The 22,869-nt window shown below is 35.8% G+C and overlaps 1 pseudogene; it reads right to left on the bottom strand.

Moving 5' to 3' along the window:
• LOC110572651 overlaps positions 1-22,869 on the bottom strand; it is a 37,089-nt pseudogene that overhangs the window by 2,311 nt on the left and 11,909 nt on the right.

Consider the following 22,869-nt stretch of genomic DNA (forward strand, 5'->3'; position numbering starts at 1 on the left):
AAGGCATGTTAAAATATGTCTTTTGTTCTGAAATACAGTGTTGTAAGTTATGGCACAGAATGCACGTTTTCATCAGTAATATATAATATACCGTATTTTTTTGTATGAATTAGTATTATTTGGAAACTGAACCAAATGTTTCTAGCTACAAAAAATTGCTATTGAACTTTGTTTCAGGGTACTAACTTCTACCTTTTCTCAACATTATTAGTTAAATTCCCTAGATCTTTTCTTCAGCAATACAGGGTACGTGTGAATAACAAAATTAATAAACTCTCACTAGGTTCTAGTCCCAGCTCTGTGGCTAAGTGTGTGACTTTGGGTAAGCTGAGTAGCCTTTGGGATTCAGTGCTTCACCAGTTATACAAAATGGTTACACTAAGTGGTTTTCTAAAGCTCTTTATGGTTCTAAAATGCACTGTTTTTATTCCTACCAAACAATTCTTGCACTTGGAGGATTTGATTCTAAGTGATATCATATGGAACTCTGCTTTATTTTTCTGTGTAAATTATGAAAGAATTGAACTATTAACATCTAACAACTATTTACTGTAACTCTACTTATGCTAGTCATTGTGCTAAAAGCTAGATACAAGTGAGTACAATAAAAACACACTTGCTGCCCCACTTTCAGAGAGATTGTGTTCCAGTGTACAACAGATAAACAAGTAATCAGGAAAATAATTACAGATTGTGGTAGGTGGCAATAAGTAAATAAACAAAGAGCTGAGATTGAGAATAGTGGGTATGGGAAGGTGGTCCTTTCCATAAGGTAATCAGGGATAGCTTTGCAGGTTTTGGTTTCTTTAGAAATTTTGGTCACAAGAAAAGCCACACCAACTACTCTTGCTTGTATGATACCATCTCTTTGGTAGGAGAAGATGGTGGTGTGGGAGGAACATGAGATGTGATTTCAGAGAAGGTGAATGGCAATGTACTGGTGCCTTGTGCTCACCATGTGTTTTGGACAAGTCTCTTTGTTCTTCTGGACTTGTTTCCTCATTGTTATGGTGCTTATAGGAGCACTTACCCACCAAACTCCCGAGGGATTCAGAAAAACTTTGCCAACTCTCAAATGAGTGCTCAGTTGTTTTTTTTTTAAATATCAGTGAGAGAAAGATTTAAAAATCATCAAACACCTTTTCCTCAATTCTTAATTTTAGCAAGAAGCAAGAAAAGCCATGAGGTAAACAGGCACAGTGGAAAGGCCAAGCAGGAATACAGAAAAGTAGGGTGGTGAATGAAGACAGGTTTGCTGTGGTCAAGTGATATCTACAGTTTTCTTCCTTCTTTAGTCCCATTTCTACCGCTATATCCGAATAGTGTTCCTTTTTCAGTGGAAGGGATTTTTGCTCTTTTATTCCATAAATTGTGAATAAGGCTTTCCTTATAATTTCCTTATTGGAATGAGCTAGAGTTTAAGTAGAATGTAGTGCTGAGATCTTTCTGTAGTAACATTGAAAGGCCTGTAAATATCGCTTGTGAAATAGTCATGTAATGGACAGCACTTTAATTGGAGTGGCAGCATAAATTCAGAAATAGCTATTTAGAGTGTTCATTTCCCCATGTGAGAATTTATCATAGATACCATCTCTTATGTTTCTTGTTACAAACTTCATCAAGTTTTCTCAGTTGCTAAACCAGTAAGAGAAGCTTCTTTATTATATGTTTGCAATATAAAGGAGAATCTCATTTCGCTCACTTTTTTTAAAATGTTACTATCAAAATGCCAAGCCAAGTGTTTAGTGCTGATAGGGCTGCATTTGATAACAGCATTAGCACATCCTTATTGGTTCTGCATATATAGCAAAAGCTACAGAGTCCCTTGGCAAGACTTACCCAGTTTAGTCTATGGTATCTTTAGGATGTCTGCATCTATAAATATATAAGCCAGGCTTAGGCTTTTAAAGATGCTGATTAAGAACCACAGCCATATTTGCTTTAGGAAGAGAGGAGTGATTTTTGTTGCCATGTTATACAAAGTTGTAGGAATCTACAAACTTGTGGGAATATATAATAGAGCAAGTTGTTTCCTAAAAGTTTCCATTCTGGTGGGTTAAACATTCCCTAAACACACACTAGCATTTCAGAGTGCTTTGTTGTTAGGCAGTGTTCTCTGGATGAGGATGTTTGATGAATACCTATCAAATAATATGCAGAGAGATTGCGTAACAAATACCTGATTTCAAAGATGGTAGGAAATTTTAAAGCCTGTACCCAACAGTTATAAATAGAAGAGCTCATTTTATAGGTGGTGGGTATTTTTCTGGTTGTCTTAGGCAATGTCCGTTATGGTAATCACAATTTATATATTTGCAGTCGATTGTATCATTAGTGATACCTTCCCCCATTCATCCTTCCTTTTTATTCCCAGCACAATGATTCTATGATAATGTTGTACTTTTGCCATTAAGAGGTTAAAATTGTGATTCAGCCAAGTACTTTGAGACCTGCAAAAATATGATCTACATTTTCTAAAGCATCCTTGGGAGGTTTTAACATTTGTTGATTTCCATAAAAAGTACCTGTTACACACAGATACATATTCTAGCTCTGTATATTACTATAGAATATCTTTAAAAGACTGGTGAGAAGAGAAACAAAAGATTAGTCAACCATGTAACTATGTACAAACATTTCTCTGTATCCAAGAATTAATTACTTTTCCAAGACTTCATTTTTTTTTTGGACAAGTATTTCCCTTACTAGAAAAAAGTTAGGATTTTATCATCATGTGCATGGGAGAGGGAAGGGGGTGAAGAGATATTTGAAATAAAACGTGAATCAGAATTTTTCTAAATTTTAAGAAATTTTGACAAAACCAAATATAACATACTTACATATTTATATTTTCTAGTCTTTGTAAAAAACTAGAAGAGACCATTATCTTGGGGTTTTAAGTGGACTCTCTTCAGAGCTTTGAAAGTGCAGATGTGCATTTGAACTCAACTTTTCAACACAGAAAAGCTTAGTCTGCAAACCATTGGTGTTCAACTTTTGGGGATGATCAGAACTTTACATGCTTTCTCTTTTAACTGGCCTTAAAATAAGATGGTCCCTTAAGTCATCTCTTCTGTTTGTGAAAGGGGACATGTATAGATATCTCAAGTGAATTTATCTTTTTAAAAAAACTTTTTTCTACTATAGTTAATATACAGTGTTATATTAGTTTCAGGTGTACAATACAGTGATTCAACAATTCTATACAATATTCAGTACTAATTGTGGTATTTGAGCCCCTTCATCTATTTCACCCATCCCCCCACCCTGCACCCCTCTGGTAACCATCAGTTTGTTTTCTGTAGTTAAGAGTCTATTTCTTAGTTTCTCTCTCTCTCTGTTTTTTCCTTTGCTCATTTGTTTTTTCTTAAATTTCACATATGAGTGAAATATGGCATTTGTCTTTCTCTGAATGACTTACTTTGCTTAGCATTATACTCTCTAGATCCATTCATGTTGTTGCAAATGGCAAGATTTCATCCTTTCTTATGGCTGAGTAATATTCCATTGTATATGTATACCACCTCTTTTTTTAAAAAAATATTTATTTATTTATTTTAGAGAGAGTGCAAGGGGGTAGGGGCAGAGGGAGAGGGAGAGAGAAACTCAAGTAGACTCCACATTGAGCACATAGAGCCCAATGCAGAGCTCAATCCCACCGCTGGGAGATCACAACTAGAGCCAAAACCAAGAGCCAGATGCTCAACTGACTGCACCACCCAGGTGCCTCAATACCACATCTTTATCCATTCATCTGTCGATGGACACTGGGCTGGTTCCATAATTTGGCTATTGTAAATAATGTTGCAATAAACATAGGGGGCATATATCTTTCTGAATTAGTGTTTTCATACACTTTGGGTAAATACCCAGTAGTGAAATTACTGGATCATATAGTAATCCTATTTTTAATTTTTTGAGGAATCTCTGCACTATTTTCCACAATGGCTGCACCAGTTTGCATTCCCACCAACAGTGCATGAGTGTTCCCTTTTCTCCACATCCTTCTCAACACTTGTTTCTGTTTATGATTTTAGCCATCCTGACAGGTGTGAGGTGATAATCTCATTGTGGTTTTGATTTGCATTGCCCTGATGATGAATGATGTTGAGCATCTTCCCCTGTGTCGGTTGGCCATTTGTATGTCTTTTTTGGAAAAATGTCTACTCAGGTCTTATGACATTTTTAATCAGATTGTTTGTTTTTTTGGTGTTGAGTTGTATAAGTTCTTTAATATCTTGGATACTAACCCTTTATTGGATATGTCATTTGCAAATATCTTCTCCCATCTACTAGGTTGTCTTTTAGTGTTTTTTTTTCTTCCTTTGCTGTGTAAAAACCTTTTATTTTGATGTAGTCCCAATAGTTTATTTTTGCTTTTGTTTCCCTGGTCTCAGGAGACATATCTAGAAAAATGTTGTTATGGCCAATGTCAAAGAAATTACTGCCTATGTTCTCTTCTAGGATTTTTATGATTCAGGTTTCCCATTTAGGCCCTCAGTCCAATTATTTTTGTGTTTGGTGTAAGAAAGTGGCCCACCCGGTTTCATTCTTTTGCATGTAGCTGTCCAGTTTCCCCAACACCATTTGTTGAAGAGATTATCTTTTTCCTATTACATATTCTTGCTTCCCTTGTCAAGGATTAATTGACCAAAAAAGTGTGGGTTTATTTCTGGACTCTCTTTTCTGTTCTATTGATTTATGTGTCTATTTTTGTGCCAGTACCATACTGTTTTGATCACTGCAGCTTTCTGGTATATCTTGAAGCCTGGGATTGTGATACCTCCAGTTTTGTTCTTCTTTTTCAAGATTGCTTTGGCTCTTCGGGGTGTTTTGTGGTTCTATACATATTTTAGGGTTGCTTATTCTAGCTCTGTGAAAAATGCTGTTGGTATTTTGATAGGGATTTCATTAAATATGTAGATTGCTTTGGGTAGTATAGACCTTTTAACAGTATTTTTTCTTCCAACCCATGAGCATAGAATAACTTTCCATTCATTTGTGTCATCTTCAGTTTCTTTCAACAGTGTTTTATAGTTTTCAGAGTACAGGTCTTTCACCTCCTCAGTGAAGTTTATTCCTAGGTATCTTATTATTTTTGGTGCAGTTGTAAATGGGATTGTTTTCTTAATTTCTCTTTCTGCTACTTCATTATTAGTGTATAGAAATGCAATAGATTTCTGTATATTGATTTTTATCCTGTGACCTTACTGAATTCATTTTTTAGTTCTAGTAGTTTTTTGGTGGAGCCTTTAGGGTTTTCTATATATAGTATCATATCATCTGCAAATTGTGGAAACTTTACTTCTTCTTTACCAATGTGGATGCCTTTTATTTCTTTTTGTTGTCCGATTGCTGTGGCTATGACTTCCAGTACTATGTTGAATAAAAGTGGTGAGAGTGGACATGCTTGTCTTATTTGTGATCTTAGGGGAAAAGCTCTCAGTCTTTCACCATTGAGCTTTCACCATTGAGTATGATGTTAGCTGTAAGTTTTTCATATATGGCCTTTATTATGTTGAGATATATTCCCTCGAAACCTACTTTGTTGAGGGTTTTTATCATGAATGGATGTTGTACTTTGTCAGTTGCTTTTCCTGCGTTTATTGAACTGACCATAGGGTTTTTATCCTTTCTCTTATTGATGTGACATAGCATGTTCATTGATTTGTGAATATCAATCCATCTTGCATCCCAGGAATAAATCCTACTTGATCGTGGTGAATGATTTCTTTAAATGTATTTTTGGATTTTGTTTGTTAGTATTTTGTTGAGGATTTTTATTTCTATGTTCATCAGAGATTTACCCTGTAGTTCCCTTTTTTGTAGTCTCTTTATCTGGTTTTGGTATCAGGGTCATGCTGAAATAGATTGAATTTGGAAGCTTTCTTTCCTCTTCTTTTTTTTGGGGGAGGGGAATAGTTTGAGAAGAATAGGCATTAACTCTTCTTTAAATATTTGGTAGCATTCCCCCTATGTAGTTGTTTGTTCCCGGACTTTTGTTTGTCAGGAATTTTTTGATTACTTATTCAGTCTCACTGCTAGTAATCACTCTGTTCAAATTTCTATTTCTTCCTGGTTCAGTTTTGGGAGGTTTTAAAATTCTAGGAATTTATTCATTTCTTCTAGGGTGTCCAATTTGTTGGTGTATGTTTTTTTCATAATATTCTCTTATAATCATTTGTATTTCTGTGGTGTTGGTTGTTTTCTTTGATGAGTCTGGATAAAGATTTATTGAGCTTTTCAAAGAACTAGCTGCTGGTTTCATTGATTTCTGTTCTATTGGTTTGTTTGTTCCTTTTTGTTGTTGTTGTTTTAGTTTCTATTTTGTTTATTTCTGCTCTAATCTTTATTACTTCCTTCTTTATACTGGTTTTGGGTTTTGTTTGTTCTTATTTTTCTAGCTCCTTTAGATGTAAGTTTAGGTTGTTTATTTAGATTGTTCTTTCTTCATGAGGTGGGCCTGTATTGCTATGAGCTTCCTTCTTAGAACAACTTCTGCTGTATCCCAAAGATTTTGGGCCATTGTGTTTTCATTTTCATTTGTCTCCATGTATTTTTTTATTTCCTCTTTGATTTCTTGGTTGACCCATTCATTGTTTAGTAGCATGTTATTTAACCTGTATGTATTTGTGGTTTTTCCAGATTTTTTTTCTTGTGGTTGACTTCTAGTTTCATAGTGTTGTGGTCAGAAAACAGGTCTGGTTTGACTTTAGTCTTTTTGAATTTGTTGGGGCTTGTTTTGTGGCTTAATATGTGATCTCTTCTGAAGAATTTTCCATATGCACTTGCAAAGGATGTGTATTCTTCTGTTTTTGGATGGAACGTTCTGAATATATCTGTTATATCCATCTGTTCCAGTGTGTCATTCAAAGCCATTGTTTCCTTGTTGATTTTCTGTCTGGATGATCTATACATTGATGTAAATGGGATGTTAAAGTCCCCTACTATTATTGTATTAGTGTTGATTACTTCACTTACATTTGTTATTAGCAGTTTTATTTATTTGGGTGCTCTCATGCTGGGTGCATAAATATTTACAATTGTTATATCTTCTTGTTGGATTATTCCCTTTATGATTATATAGAGCCATTCTTGGTCTCTTGTTACAGTCTTTGTTTTAAAGTCTATTTTGTCTGACAAAAGTATTGCTACCTGAGCTTTCTTTTCACTTCTATATGCATGATAAATGCTTGTCCATCCCTTCACTTTCAATCTGCATGTGTCTTTAGGTCTGAAATGAATCTCTTGTAGACAGCATATAAATTGGTCTTGCTTTTTTATTCATTCGGTCACCCAACTCTCTTGATTGGAGCATTTAGTTCATTTATATTCAAAATAATTACTGATAGGTATGTACTTACTGCCATTTAGTTACTTGTTTTATGTTCATTTTTGTAGTTCTTCTTTGTTCCTTTCTTCTCTTGCTCTCTTCTCTCATGGTTTGCTGGCTTTCTTTAGTGATATACTTGGATTCTTTTCTCTTTATTTTTTGAATATCTATTACTGGTTTTTGATTTGTGGTTACCATTAGGTTTATATATGATATCTTATGCATATAGGAGTCTATATTAAGTTGGTCACTTAAGTTTGAACCCATTGTTTACTCCTCCCCACTCCAGGTTTTAGGTATATGGTCTTATACTTTACATACTTTTATTTTGTGAATCCCTTGACTGTTTTTTTTGAATATACTTAATTTTACTACTTTTGTATTTCCTACTTTTCTTACTCTTACTTATGATCTTTCCTTTCCAATCAAAGAGTCCCCTCTAACATTTCTGGTGGGGCTGGTTTAGTGTCATGGATTCCTTTAACTTTTGCTTATCTGGGAAACTCTATCTCTCCTTCTATTCTGAATGATAGCCTTGCTGAGCATTCTTGGCTATAGATTTTTTTCCCCCCTTAATTAAAGCCACTCTCTTCTGGACTGCAAAGTTTCTGCTGATAAATCAGAATGGGGTTTCCCTTGTATGTAACTGTTTCCTTTACTCTTGCTGCTTTTAAATTTTTCTCTTTATCATTACTTTTTGCCATTTTAATTACTATGTGTCTTGGTGTGGACCTCTTTGGGTCGATTTTTGGGGTCTCTCTGTGCCTCCTGGACCTGGATTTCTGTTTCCCTTTACAGATTCAGGAAGTTTTTAGCTATTATTTATTCAAATAAATTTTCTGCCCTCTTTTGTCTTTCTTCTCCTTCTGGGATCCCTATGATTTGAATGTTATTATGCTTGATGGTATCAGTGAATTCCCCAAGTCTATTTTCATTTTTTGTATTTTTTTTCCCTTCTCTCGTTCAGCTTGATTGCTTTCCATTACTCTATCCTCCAGGTCAATGATCTGTTCTTATGCTTCTTCCTGTCTGCTCTTTATTCCATTTTGTGTATTTTTAATTTCAGTTATTGAGTTCTTCATCTCTGGTTGATTCTTCTTAGTTTTCTGTCTCTGTTAAGGTCTTACTGAGGTCCTCCAGTCTTTTCTAAAGTCCAGTGAATATCTTCATGACCATTACTTTAAATTCTCTATTAGGCATATTACTTATCTCCATTTCATTTAGGTCTCTTGCTGTGATTCTGTCCTGTTCTTTCATTTGAGACTTATTCCTGTGTCTCCTTGTTTTGTCTAATTCTCGATGTCTGTTTCTATGTGTTAGGAAAGTCAGCTATATCTTTTGTTATTAAAAGTAGTGGCTTTACGAAGAAGAAGTTTTGTAGTGCTCTGCAGTGCAATGTCTCCTGTTCACCAGAATCTGGTGCTTCAGGATTGTCTCCTGTTTATGTTGTGTGTGCCTTACTCTTGTGGCTGAGCCACTTTTGCCTTTAGTCCAGTTATCTGCAATGGCTCTCTTTGCCTGTTGCAGGCTGGATTTATTCCCTATGTTGTTAGTGGGCCAGTCTGGGGCTGGCTTGGTCATGAATTGAGTCAGACCAGGTGTTTGCTAGAGATGCAGTATCACTGAACTATAAGGCACTTTCCCTGTGTTGTTCCCTGGGGAGCTTTCATTGGTGGGCAGGGTCTGCAGTCATAGCAGATGTCTGCCCCCAGCTCACTGCTCCTAGCCCACTGGTTTCAGTCAGACTGATGTCTGTGGTTATCTTCCCCTCTTCCCTGGGCAGGAGTCACTCTGGAGTGGTGCTGGCCCTTGTCGGGGTTGCTTGAATACACTGCCAGGTTTGTGGCACTGCTTTGGAGGGCTCTGGCTAATGGCTATCTTAGATGGAGCTCTGGCTAATGGCTATATTAGAGGGGGTAGATCCACAAGAGAATGCAGGGCAGGGTGTGCCATTAGCACATTAAGTGTAGAATGTCAGTGCTGTGCTGGTTCCCACAGGTGTTCGTGTGTCTAGGCCGGGGGGAAGTGGTGCCTGCCAGCTCCTTTGTTCCTGGTGAATCTTCCCAAAGATCCCTGCTCCCCAGCACAGGCTCTGATACTAGTACACAAATCTCCCTCCTGTATACCCCGGGTGTTTTTCAAACTGCTGCTTCAATGCTGTATCTCCAAGGGGCTGTTTGTTATGCTGTCTCTTCAAGTGCAGGGACTCAGTTTCCGCTCAGCCTCCCAGCTCTGCTAGAGCCCAGCCTGCTGATTTTTAAAATTCCAGGTGTTAAGCCCTACTGATTATAAGAACACTGATTTTAGACTCCTCTGGTTTGCAAAGCTAAATGTTGTGGGGACTCATCTTTCCTGTGGCCTGTGCTTGGAGTCCTAGGTGTAAGGGTCTTTTTCTCTCCCCACTCAGTTCCTCTCATGTTCCTCCCTCCCTTGGACAACCCTGCAGTCTGTTTATCTCTTGACCACATCTCTGCTTTTCCTACCCTCTTCAATGTTGCCTCCTCTCTACATTTAGCTGTGGAGAGTCTGTTCTGCCAGTCTTTGGGTCATTTTCTGGGTTATTTACACTGATGTGGGTGTTATCTGGTTGTATCCATGGGATGAGGTGAACTTAGGATCCTCCTACTCTGCTGTCTTATACTGAAGCCTTTCAAATGAATTTTGCTAGAAAACCAATTCTGTTTAACATTCTGGTCCTAGCACATTTTGTGAAGGAAACAAAACAAAACAAATTTAAGCTAATTTTTCAAAAGGATTAATTCTTAAAATCACTTATTATGCAACACTTTAATCTGTATATAAAAAATAATCTTCTTTCTTCTACTTTTCTCAAAGATTTTTTTGAGCAGCTGGTGTATGTTGTGTGTGTGAAGGTCTACTATATGTATTCAAGTGTTGATACTTCTGCTTAGCCTTAACTAGGTTCGAGCCATATCTGTTTACCTTGAACTTAAGTGTCAGAGGGAATATACACAAAATTTTGAAGTTTATTCTTTGGGAAGTTAAAAAAAAACCCTGAATAAATGAAAAAAAAATTTATGTAGGGAGTATTGACTTTGTTGCTCAATAGTCTTCTGCAATTTGATTCTTTTAGTTGGCTAATTAGTAATTACTAGCTATGTTAAATACTTTATTGTCATGTGCAAAAGCATCCCTGTTTTCATAATTAAACTAGTCAGAACATCATTGGTGTAAAAAGAAGCACAGTTTTGGAATTCAACACATACTCAAAGGAGAAAAGCTTGAGTGGGTACATTGCATAAACAATAAACAAAATTTAGACTAAAATAGTTCTGATATACTGTGTGATCTTTATAGGACTGGATGAGCGTACCTCTCAAAACACTTTTGTGATACAGCAAATTATTATTTGCCTAGTTGAAATAACTATGGAATGGAGAAGAGTTTGGGGGAAATTTATACTTGACGGAAGATGTTCTCAATATTTCCACAACATCTATTTATAAACTCAGTATTTTTATGGAAAATAACGTTTATGGGAATGTACTGTTGTTCTGTGAAACACACACACACAAACACATATACATATAATAAGTCTGTTGTAAATTTAAGCATAAAATGAGGGCAAAAATTATTCTCTGTACTAAGCAATACCAAAGCAGAGGGCAAGGACTATTAATTAAGATGGGTGAGAAGGTCCCATGGACAAAATAATTGAACTTCTACCTCGGCTAGGAAGTCTTCTCAGAAGTCTTAAAGATTAATCTTAAATAATGAAGATGACATCTGAGAAGATGTCACATGGAGAACTGACTCTATGTTTGGATGTTAAAGGGCATATATGAGATAGTATTGTAACACTCTGTGCACTCAATTATATATCAGTGTCCTTTAAAGTTGGGGTGGGGATTGTTTTTGTTCTATAAAGTATTTGCTGATTCAACCACCCTGAATATAGACATAGGAAATATTTCAGGCCAAGGGAGACCTGACTTGTACCTGTTTGTCACAAAATCGCCCCAATCAACTCTCTTTTTTGCTCAAATAAAAACAGAAATGAGTATTACTGCCATTTATTGAGTAACTAATATCTTCCAGTTACCTTGCTGTGACTTTTTCAAAGGAGTGCATAATTTCCCCTATTCTCCAAATAAGGAAATTGTCCATGTAGCAGAGACCTAAGATAATATAGGTTGCCGATGATAGTACAGAAACACTATCAATGAATTATGAAACCTAAACTCAAGCTGTATAAAGTTATATTAAGTCTCTGTTTTCAGATTCAAGAATGGGGAGTGCAGATGTTACAGGAGGAGAAGCATCTTGATAAACCTCTATTTTAATCATCCTTAACATCCTGGTGACATTTCCTTGGCTTCTGTAAAACTGTACTTTTCTGGGGCACCTGGGTGGCTCAGTTGGTTGAGCGACTGCCTTCGGCTCAGGTCATGATCCCAAGGTCCTGGGATCGAGTCCCGCGTCGGGCTCCCTGCTCGGCGGGAAGCCTGCTTCTCCCTCTCCCACTCCCCCTGCTTGTGTTCCCGCTCTCGCTGTGTCTCTCTCTGTCAAATAAATAAATAAAAATTTAAAAAACAAAACAAAACAAAAAAAAAAACTGTACTTTTCTGGTTATCTTTCTCCTTTCTGACTGCAATTTGTTTACCTTGGATTTTGACTGTTCTTATTTTTAACATCTCCACCAACCCAGTGTATTCTCCCAAGGTGATATCAATCATTTTGCAAAGAGACAAAACCTATCTTATGTCTTTAATTATCATTACATTTGTAGAATTTAATTTTTTTCCCAGGTCTTGGCTATCACCTGTGCTGCTCTTCTTTATTTCACAACTGTGTTCAGAATAAGCCAGCAGTTATTCCAGCAGCTTCTCAAATTCAGTAAGTCCGAAACTGAAAATATGATCCCCACATCTTCTTATTTCCCAATACAAATATTCTCTTTTTTAGTTTCTCTGCTTTTGTCTCTGGTACATGGAGACATTTTCTCATGTCCCAGAACATTTCAAGACATCTTTTTTAAATTATTTTTTTATTTAAATTCAATTAGACAATATATAGTACATCATTAGTTTCAGATGTAGAGTTCAGTAATTCATCATTGCATATAACACCCAGTGCTCATCACATCATGTGCCCTTCTTAATGCCCATCACCCAGTTACCCCATCCCCACCCACTCCCCCTCCAGCAACCCTCACTTTATTTCTTTTTTTTTTATTCTTATGTTAATCCCCATACATTACATCATTAGTTTTAGATATTTTTGTTTCTTTTTTTGTCTTCACATTATTAAATCTGTTTCTAAGTTCTATAATTTTCCTGTCAATTACATCATTGATGTACCCATTTCTTTCCTTTTCTAGCTCCAAAATTTAGGACTTCCAAATCTATGTCCAAATTATCTTTCAATGAGCACTCTAATGTCTTTCCTCACTCTTTTTCTTATAGTCAAAATATCCTCCTTTCTCCCCTAAGAATATTTATATATATATTCATCTCCCAAAACTCAGCCTAGTTCTATAGATTCTTCTCTGATGATGTCTATACACCTAAATCTTTGCTTTGTGTAACAGAATCCTAGATCTTAGAAATGAGACCTTGTGGTTTAATCCTTGAGTTTTTATTTCACATTGTCTTCTCAGATAAATTGTAACCTCCATTAGATCATGAACTGTGCTTCTTTGTATCCCTTTGATAATTAGAAAAGAATTAAAGCATTGTGGGAACTTAATAAATACTGTGAATTGACCAAAGGACTTTTTCAAGACTACAGAGGAAGAATAGGAAATATAACCAGATCTCAAAATCGGATTCCACATTGATTTAGTATGATGTGTGGCAGTTAAAAACATAGATTATAGAACAAGGTATATCTCAAAGTTTATACCTTGGCTCTCCTGCTTGGCTGAATTAGTTAAATCCTTTGTGTATCAGTTTTCTTATTTGTGAAATGGGGATAATCTTATCAATATTCTGCTATCATTGTGAATATTAAGTGTGATATAATATAAAATTACTAAGATTATATATTGCTAATACTATAACTGGATAGTTTACATGGTATCTTATTTACTATCTTATTGTAACCCTTTGAAGGACATTGAGTTAAGTGCTATTATTATCATCTTCATTTTACAAAGAAACTAAGGTTTAGAGATTAAGCAACTTGCCCAAGATTATAACTCATAATCAGTGGGATAAAGATGTGACTTAAAAACTTAGGCCCCAATCAAAAAACTTTAATGTATGTAAGCATTTAACACAATGACAAGCTCATATTACATATTCAATGAGTGATAGCAGTTTTATTAGCATGAAGAATGTCTTTGCGTAAGATTTGAGGGTCTGCTATTGACTGCTATTGAATGAATGCATTCTAATCTTTCTATTATTATCACATACTTTGATAAACTCTATGCTAATATTTTAGCAAGACTGTCCTATAATGTATTCCCTGGCAAATGAAACAATTAGGAAATTTATCATTCCCGGTCCCATGACCAAACAGGAAATCAAACATACTTTTCTCTAACAACTTCATAGCATCAAGAATAAGTATTCCATATACTCATTTGGTTTCCACTTTTTTAAAAGATTTTATTTATTTATTTGAGAGAGAGAGAGAGAGAGAGAATCTGAAGCAGACACCGCATTGAGCATATAGAGTCTGACATGGGGCCTCAGTCCCACTACCATGAGATCATGACCTGAGCTGAAACCAAGAGCTGGATGCTTAACTGATTGAGCCACCCAGGCGCCCCCCTCATTTGGATTCTAAAGGAGAAATACTTAGATTGTGGAATCTAAATCTTAGTTGTGGAATTAGCTAATATTGTGACCATGAGTATGTTATTTTTACCACTCCAGGTTTTATTCTTCCCATTCCAAAAAAGGGGCTTGAGTTACTTATTTTCTATTACCTCTTCCAAATATTTTATAATAGGCCTAAATATGGAATTAAAACTCTGGGTAAAAATATATATTTGTAATCATGAAAAAGAAAGGACAACTGTAGGAACATTAGTTTTGTGTTCAAGTATTTCAATGATTATAGCTCTTTAACATCTGTCTTCACCAACATTTTTTTCCTTTAATTACTCCAACTGAAAGCTTTTTCCTTTTATTTTTTTTTTTTTCTGAAAATAGCCTGCAACCATCTCAGAGGAGGGCTTGCACATCTAAAAGTTGTTTTAGTCCCCACCGCACCCCTTCTCTTGTGATCAAGAGAATGAGAAAACAGAATGCAAGCATTTGGCAGGATTGCCATATTAACACTATTTGCTATTTGCAGCATAGTTCTCCAACCTGTTTCAAAACAAAATTATTAATAATTCATTAGAACCTTTCTCTTCATGAGTAATTAGTCAAGTAGCACTGGAAGAGGTTCTAAGGGGAAGATATTCACAGAGCAAGAAGTCAAGGGTGTAAATTATGATCATGATTATTTTATTTCAGAAAGTGACAGCATGTACTACTTATTTCTGTCACTCAGAGGCCAACAAGGCAACACTGATGATTTACCTGAGATGTGCTCATCTGTTTACACTTTTACATTCAATAAAGCTGTGCAGTTACTATGGCAACTGGAAGTCTGTAGGGTCTGTTTCAAAACCTGTGTTTGGCAGTTTATGTGCATAAATCTTCTACACACTGATGTAAGACTCCAGTCCTGTGTTTTATTAATTTGTATTTTCTTTGTATCTCAGATGGTGTTTTATAAACTATGAAGTCCAGAAGAGGTTGGCTAAAGAAACAATTTGTCTTGAGAGTCTAACCTTGGAGCCTTAGAGAAGTCTGTTTATTAGCATGAAAATAAAGCACAAAGCTTGGCATTTCAGATATAGAAACATTTACACTAATTTCTTCTACAAACTGGGCCAAAGCATTGGATCTTTTGCAGTTCAGTTTCCTGAGCAGTTCAGTAATGACTCCTCTCACCTGGAAGGTGGAAAACCAAGTACTGGTTTCCAAAGGAGAATGAGCAACAATGGAGGGTGTTTTTCTTCTTGAGATTGATACATAAAACTGTATACTAATAGCTGTGAAATGATAAACTATTCTGGTACAGATGAGGTTACATCATTGCTACCCAGAAGAAGTCATTAGAAAAAGCTCAGCTAACACATATGATGAATACAGCATCAATACATCAGACTTTCTCAATAGACTCTTTTATTTTTCAAAGTGTCTTATAATTTTCAATACTTTCTCCAGCAAATATTTGAACTATATTGAGGAAGTGTGGTCAATGTGGGTGAGTGTGGCCTATTTGAACATGCAAGTCTTTAATGTGAGATAGACATGGATTTGAAATCTCGTTCTTCTACTTCTTACAACTTGACCCTTCTGAGCTTCTGTTACCTCATCTGAAAAATTCAAGTAGGAATATATATTTGCTGGGTTATTGTTAGATTTGCTGTATAGATTAAATGTTTTTCAATTATGAAATAAACGTAATACAAAATTTACAATTTTAACCATTTTTAACAGTGCAATGATATTAAGTACATTTACATTGTTGTACAACCATCATCACCATCTATTTCCAGAACTTCTATCATGTAAAACTGAAACTCTGTACCCATTAAAAAATAACTTCTCATTTCTTCCTCCCCACAGCCCATGGCCACCACCATTCTACTTTCTGTCCCTATGAATTTAACTATTTTAGGTATTATATATATGTGGATCATGCAGTATTTGTTCTTTTGTGGTGACTTATTTTACTTAGAATAATGTCCTCAAGGTTCATCCATGTTGTAGCATGTGTCAGATTTTTCTTCTTAAGGTGCATACTATTCCATTGTATGTATATATTACGTTTTGTTTATTCATTCATCTATCAATTGACACTTGTGTTGCTTTCACCTTTTGGCTCTTGTGAATAATGCTGCTGTGAACATGAGTAGAAATATCTCTTCAGGGCGCCTGGGTGGCTCAGATGGTTAAGCGTCTGCCTTCGGCTCAGGTCATGATCCCAGGGTCCTGGGATCGAGTCCCGCATCGGGCTTCCTGCTCCTTGGGAGCCTGCTTCTCCCTCTGTTTCTGTCTCTCATGAATAAATAAATAAAATCTAAAAAAAAAAAAAAAAAAAGAAATATCTCTTCAAGTCCCTGATTTTGGTCCTTTTGGGCCTTACATCCAGAAGTGAAATTGCTGGATCATTTGGTATTTGTACTTTTAATTTTTTGAGGAAATGCTCAACTCTTTTCCTCAAATGTTTGCCCCATTTCACTTTCCCACTAGCAGGGCAACACCAACACTTGTTATTTTCTGCTTTTTTTGATAATCACCATCCTAATAGGTGTGAAGCGGTGCTTCATTATGGTTTGATTTGTATTTTCTTACTAACTGGTGATGTTGAGCATGGTTTTATGTGCCTATTAGCAGTTTGTATGTCTTTTGAAAAAAGTTTTTCAGGTCTGTTGTGGGCTGAATTGCTTATATGTTGAAGCCCTAACCCCCAATGCCTCAGAATGTGACCATAGTTGAAGATGAGGTCTTTAAAGAGGTAATTAAGTTATAATGACATCTTTAGGGTGGGCCTATTTCAACATGCCTGCTATTCTTGTAAGAAAAGGAAATTGGGACACACATATGAACACACAGAGGAAAGACCATAGGGGGAGAAGATGGCTATCTATGAGTCAAAGAGAGAGGCCTCAGAAGAAATCAACTTTGCTGACACCTTGTTCTTTCACTTCTAGCATCCAGAAATATGAGAAAATAAATTTGTATTGTTGAAGTTACTCAAGTATGTGGTTTTTGTCATGTCAGCCCTAGTAAACTAATATAAAGACTTTAGCCATATTTTTAATTGAGTTGTATTTTGTTGTTGTTGTTGTGGAGTTATAGGAGATCTTTGTATATTCTGGATATTAACTCCTGATCAGATGTATAATTTGCAAATATTTTCTATATTTCCATGTGTATAGGTTAAAATTTAAAGATGTGTATAGATTTCATAGCTCATAGGTAACAACAAATGATAGCTGTTGTCAGTAAATGTACAAATGCAAACTTACTACAATTTGTAGTCCTCTTCTTTCTCTATTTTCCTTTTTTACTGTGAAAATGATGGAACAAATGAAAAAAGAATATTTTAACATAATGGAATCTGTGGATATCCATAGAAAAAGTATTGTCCACTACAGATGACTTGGCACAAAACAAGTTGGTCAAATATAGTATCTGTTAAATATTAGAGTCAAAGAATATATCAAGCTGAAAAGAAGAAACATTCTGGGATATGTACAGACCAGTCATATAGATAAGCTAAGTGAATAATACATAGTGTCCTACATGATTCAGTACTGTAGAAAAATAGTTTTAATATGACTCAAATCCTCTGCTTTGATTATGATGTGACCAATTTAATATATAGACTATAGTAGACAAAATTAATATGCTAATTGGAGGGGAAAAAAAGACACCAAATCTTTAGCATTGAAAGCATACTGTTTTTTCTCTGCAGAGAATTACAAGTACAAAAGCTTATATGTGAAATTTATTTACTAGTTTGTGTGAATATTTTCTGTTGGGGAGAAATGTGATTAAGTGGTCAAAGAAGTTGAAGTTAAATGCTCTTATGCAAAACAAAGACAAAAATAAGACAAAACAAAACAACCAAAATAAATAAATAAGCAACATTTCTAGCTTTATATTTTAAGCCACTTGTTTTGCCCTGGGTGAGTAAAGTAGAAATACTTATTTTGAAATTGTTAGTGAAATATCACTTTAAAAAAGTTCTTTTTATATTTATCTACTTGTAAACTACAGAGATTACTTTTAAAAAAAAAGGATTTTTGGGGGGGCCACATAACAAGTAATTCTATTTTAGTTTTGTCATTTGAAATTAGAAATTTAATAATGAAACTTTTTTTTAAAGACTTATTTATTTGAGAGAGAGGGAGTGAGAGAGAACATGAGAGCAGGGGGAGGGGCAGAGGGAGAAGCAGACTCCCTGCTGAGCAGGGAGCCTGATGTGGGGCTCGATCCCAGGACTCTGGGATTATGACCTGGGCCGAAGGTAGATACTTAACTGACTGAGCCACCCAGGTGCCCTAATAATGAAACTTTTGAGGAAAAATTTATAAAAGACTAAGATGAATAAGATGAATTAAACCCAATAAAGCTGGAAAAAGAAAAAAAAAAGAAGACCAGGATGTCTGTTGTCACCACAGACAATGCAATAGGGGAAGAAGTAGTTAATACTGGCTTGAAAATGATGGAGAGTTCATAGGAAGGGTGGTTCTTGAAAAATTTAGATAGCATTGGAAGGAGATGTTTCAGGGTGAGAGAACCAAGGTGTGAAAAATACAGAGGTAGGATTTAATATGATGAGGTTGATAGAGTTTGATTCTTAGAAGTGCTATTCTGAATGGTTCCTCAAGGTCATTCTATGTGAAGAGCTGAAACTGGCAATAATGTTGTCTTTTGTGTGTATTTTTATTTCTTTAAGGGATAAATTAGTAGCTAGAGAGATTAAATTGTGCTATTTATTTAGTGTCTAGATTATTGTGGGTCAGGATTTAGTGAGTTGTTATTGTGTTTTACTGTATGTTGTAAATATTTATCTCAGCCTGTTTGCACAGTTCTTTAGAAATGTTTGATTTAGGGGGATGGGGTAAATGGATGACGAGCATTAAGGAGGGTACGTGATGTAATGAGGACTGGGCTTTATATGCAACTGATGAATTATTGAACTCTACATCTGAAACTAGTGATGTACTATATGTTGGCTAATTCAATTTAAATAAAAAAAGAAATGTTTGATTTACGTATGTCTTTCTAAGATAGGATTGCATAATTAGTCATATATGACAAATGGATTTCATTAAGTATTTCAATATGTGGTAAATCGGTTGTATGAGAAATATGATTGATTTCTTTCCATCTGAGGTGTATTTCAGTTGACTATTCATTGAAACCGTGGCTGACGTGAGTTGTCTTTTTTGTTTTTTCTTATCTGTGCGTACTTTGTGGTTGCATATTCAGTGATAGGAGGTATGTTGTACCAAGCGTGTTTACCAGATTGTGTATGATAACTCCATTAACTACACTCTTACATAAATTGGTGTAGCAACAAGTGAATATTATCTGTTTGGTAAGTACAAGGACTTAAAATCTAGAAAAAGATAATTTAAAGAAAGCTATAGCTTGAGATAGATTTAATCAAGAAATGAATTATTATATATGTTGAAAAAAACCTTTAAGTAAAGTGCATTTGGCTTTAGTTTTTGAGCTTTGATTTGGTAGCTTTATTTTATTTTATTTTATTTTTAAAAAATTTTTTAAATTATTTTTTATTCTTATGTTAATCCCCATACATTACATCATTAGTTTTAGATGAAGTGTTCCATGATTCATTGTTTGTGCATAACACCCAGTGCTCCATGCAGAACGTGCCCTCCTCAATACCCACCACCAGGCTAACCCATCCTCCCACCCCCCTCCCCTCTAGAACCCTCAGTTTGTTTTTCAGAGTCCATCGTCTCTCATGGTTCGTCTACCCCGGTAGCTTTATTTTAATACAACCTTTAGTAATTCTTTTAAAAATAAAAGTTGAGAGTTAAAAGAAATCCACTTTACCAAAATAGAGTAATTTTAAGAATTACTTTAATTTCAAATTAAAACTTAGTAGTGAAAGAAAAAAAATTCTCTTATGGGTTTTTGTGGGTGTTTGTTGTTACAGTGATGAAGCTCTGGCCTGAAGTTGTACTATTATATTTACTATAAAATTATGGATGGTCATGTACATCATAGATGATGAACTTATATGAATGTAAAATTAACATTTTTAAGTTTGATAAATTGATTATTTTATTCTAGGAGGAAGAAAAGTTAAGCTACTGCCTTCCTTTGATTTGACTGTCTTATTGCTTTTGCCATTCCTGATAATGTTTGGAAGAAACAGACTAATTATTTAGGAAAGCATTCAGTTTGGGTAATGTATGCTGAGTTCCGCAGAGGGAAAATACATTTAATTATTTTGACCAGAATAACACTTAGTTTTATCTTATCACAGATATCTTCTGAAATTTCTCTGCTCATAAATTATTTTTCTCAAGATAGATAGAAAGTAGTAGAGCATTTACCTCCTCATTAGGAATTCTGTCTCAGAACATGTGCGTCAATGTGCTACTAACTAAGGTCAGTGCTGGAGAGTGCTAACCAGCTCTATACTCTCTTTGTTGTAATAACTCCCAGCAGATAGAAAAGAACCATAGTCTTAATCTTAATTGACTTTCTCTTTAATACTCTAAAATCCCCCAGCATCATCTAATTTTAAAGAAATAGGTGATTCAGTAGTCAATAGCACTAAAGATATCTGTCCCCAAAACGACTAGTCTGGAACTATATGAAGAAGTCAACTCCATCTGGAGTTCAATCACACTTTCCCATATGGTTAATCACCAGCTGCTTATGAAGGAGAGTGTTGTCAAGGCCGGTAGGCCTGGAATTAGCTGTGCATCTGCATTTTGGCTATAGGCAAACCCTGTAAGATTAGAGTGTATGAGGGCAAAGATAGCTATGACTCCTTTATTCCCTATTTTTTTCAATGTTAAAAGTGCTAGATTAATAAAAGAAAATGTATCTGAGCTGGTAAGCAGTTTGTATCACTTTCTGAAATCCAAACTGAGGATGAATATAATTAGCATGTGGCTAAGCTTGAGTATATATATATATTTTTAATTCATTTTAGTTTTATTTATTTATTTATTTATTTATTCTTATGTTAATCCCCATACATTACATCATTAGTTTTAGATGTAGTGTTCCATGATTCATTGTTTGTGCCTAACACCCAGTGCTCCATGCAGAACGTGCCCTCCTCAATACCCATCACCAGGCTAACCCATCCTCCCACCCCTCTCCCCTCTAGAACCCTCAGTTTGTTTTTCAGAGTCCATCGTCTCTCATGGTTCGTCTACCCCTCCGATTTCCCCTGCTTCATTCTTCCCCTCCTTCTTTTTTTTTTTTTCCTTAACATATATTGCATTATTTGTTTCAGAGGTACAGATCTGAGATTCAACAGTCTTGCACAATTCACAGCGCTTACCAGAGCACATACCCTCCTCTCCTCATATCAGTGAGATCATATGATACATGTCTTTCTCTGTTTGACTTATTTCGCTCAGTGTAATACCCTCCAGTTCCATCCACGTCGTTGCAAATGGCAAGATCTCATTCCTTTTGATGGCTGCATAATATTCCATTGTATATATATACCACCTCTTCTTTATCCATTCATCTGTCGATGGACATCTTGGCTCTTTCCACAGTTTGGCTATTGTGGACATTGCTGCTATAAACATCAGGGTGCACGTACCCTTTCGGATCCCTACTTTTGTATCTTTGGGGTAAATACCCAGTAGTGCAATTGCTGGATCGTATGGTAGCTCTATTTTCAACTTTTTGAGGAACCTCCGTACTGTTTTCCAGAGTGGCTGCACCAGCTTGCATTCCCACCAACAGTGTAGGAGGGTGCCCCTTTCTCCGCATCCCCCCCAACATCTGTCATTTCCTGACTTGTTAATTTTAGCCATTCTGACTGGTGTGAGGTGGTATCTCGTTGAGGTTTTGATTTGGATTTCCCTGATGCCGAGCGATATTGAGCACTTTTTCATGTGTCTGTTGGCCATTTGGATGTCTTCTTTGGAAAAATGTCTGTTCATGTCTTCTGCCCATTTCTTGATTGGATTCTTTGTTCTTTGGGTGTTGAGTTTGATGAGTTCTTTAGAGATTTTGGATACTAGCCCTTTATCTGATATGTCATTTGCAAATATCTTCTCCCATTCTGTCGGTTGTCTTTTGGTTTTGTTGACTGTTTCCTTTGCTTTGCAAAAGCTTTTTATCTTGATGAAGTCCCAATAGTTCATTTTTGCCCTTGCTTCCCTTGCCTTTGGCGATGTTTCTAGGAAGAAGTTGCTGCAGCTGAGGTCCGAAGAGGTTGTTGCCTGTGTTCTCCTTTAGGATTTTGATGGACTCCTGTCTCACATTGAGGTCTTTCAACCATTTGGAGTCTATTTTTGTGTGTGGTGTAAGGAAATGGTCCAGTTTCATTCTTCTGCATGTGGCTATCCAATTTTCCCAACACCATTTGTTGAAGAGACTGTCTTTGTTCCATTGGACATTCTTTCCTGCTTTGTCAAAGATGAGTTGACCATAGAGTTGAGGGTCCATTTCTGGGCTCTCTATTCTGTTCCATTGATCTATGTGTCTGTTTTTGTGCCAGTACCATGCTGTCTTGATGATGACAGCTTTGTAATAGAGCTGGAAGTCCGGAATTGTGATGCCGCCAGCTTTGCTTTTCTTTTTCAACATTCCTCTGGCTATGCGGGGTCTTTCCTGGTTCCATACAAATTTTTGGATTATTTGTTCCATTTCTTTGAAAAAAGTGGATGGTATTTTGATGGGGATTGCATTGAATGTGTAGATTGCTCTAGGTAGCATTGACATCTTCACAGTATTTGTTCTTCCAATCCATGAGCATGGAACGTTTTTCCATTTCTTTGTGTCTTCCTCAATTTCTTTCATGAGTATTTTATAGTTTTC

Source organism: Neomonachus schauinslandi, chromosome 13 (assembly GCF_002201575.2).
Source record: "Neomonachus schauinslandi chromosome 13, ASM220157v2, whole genome shotgun sequence".
Classification (NCBI taxonomy): Eukaryota; Metazoa; Chordata; class Mammalia; order Carnivora; family Phocidae; genus Neomonachus; species Neomonachus schauinslandi.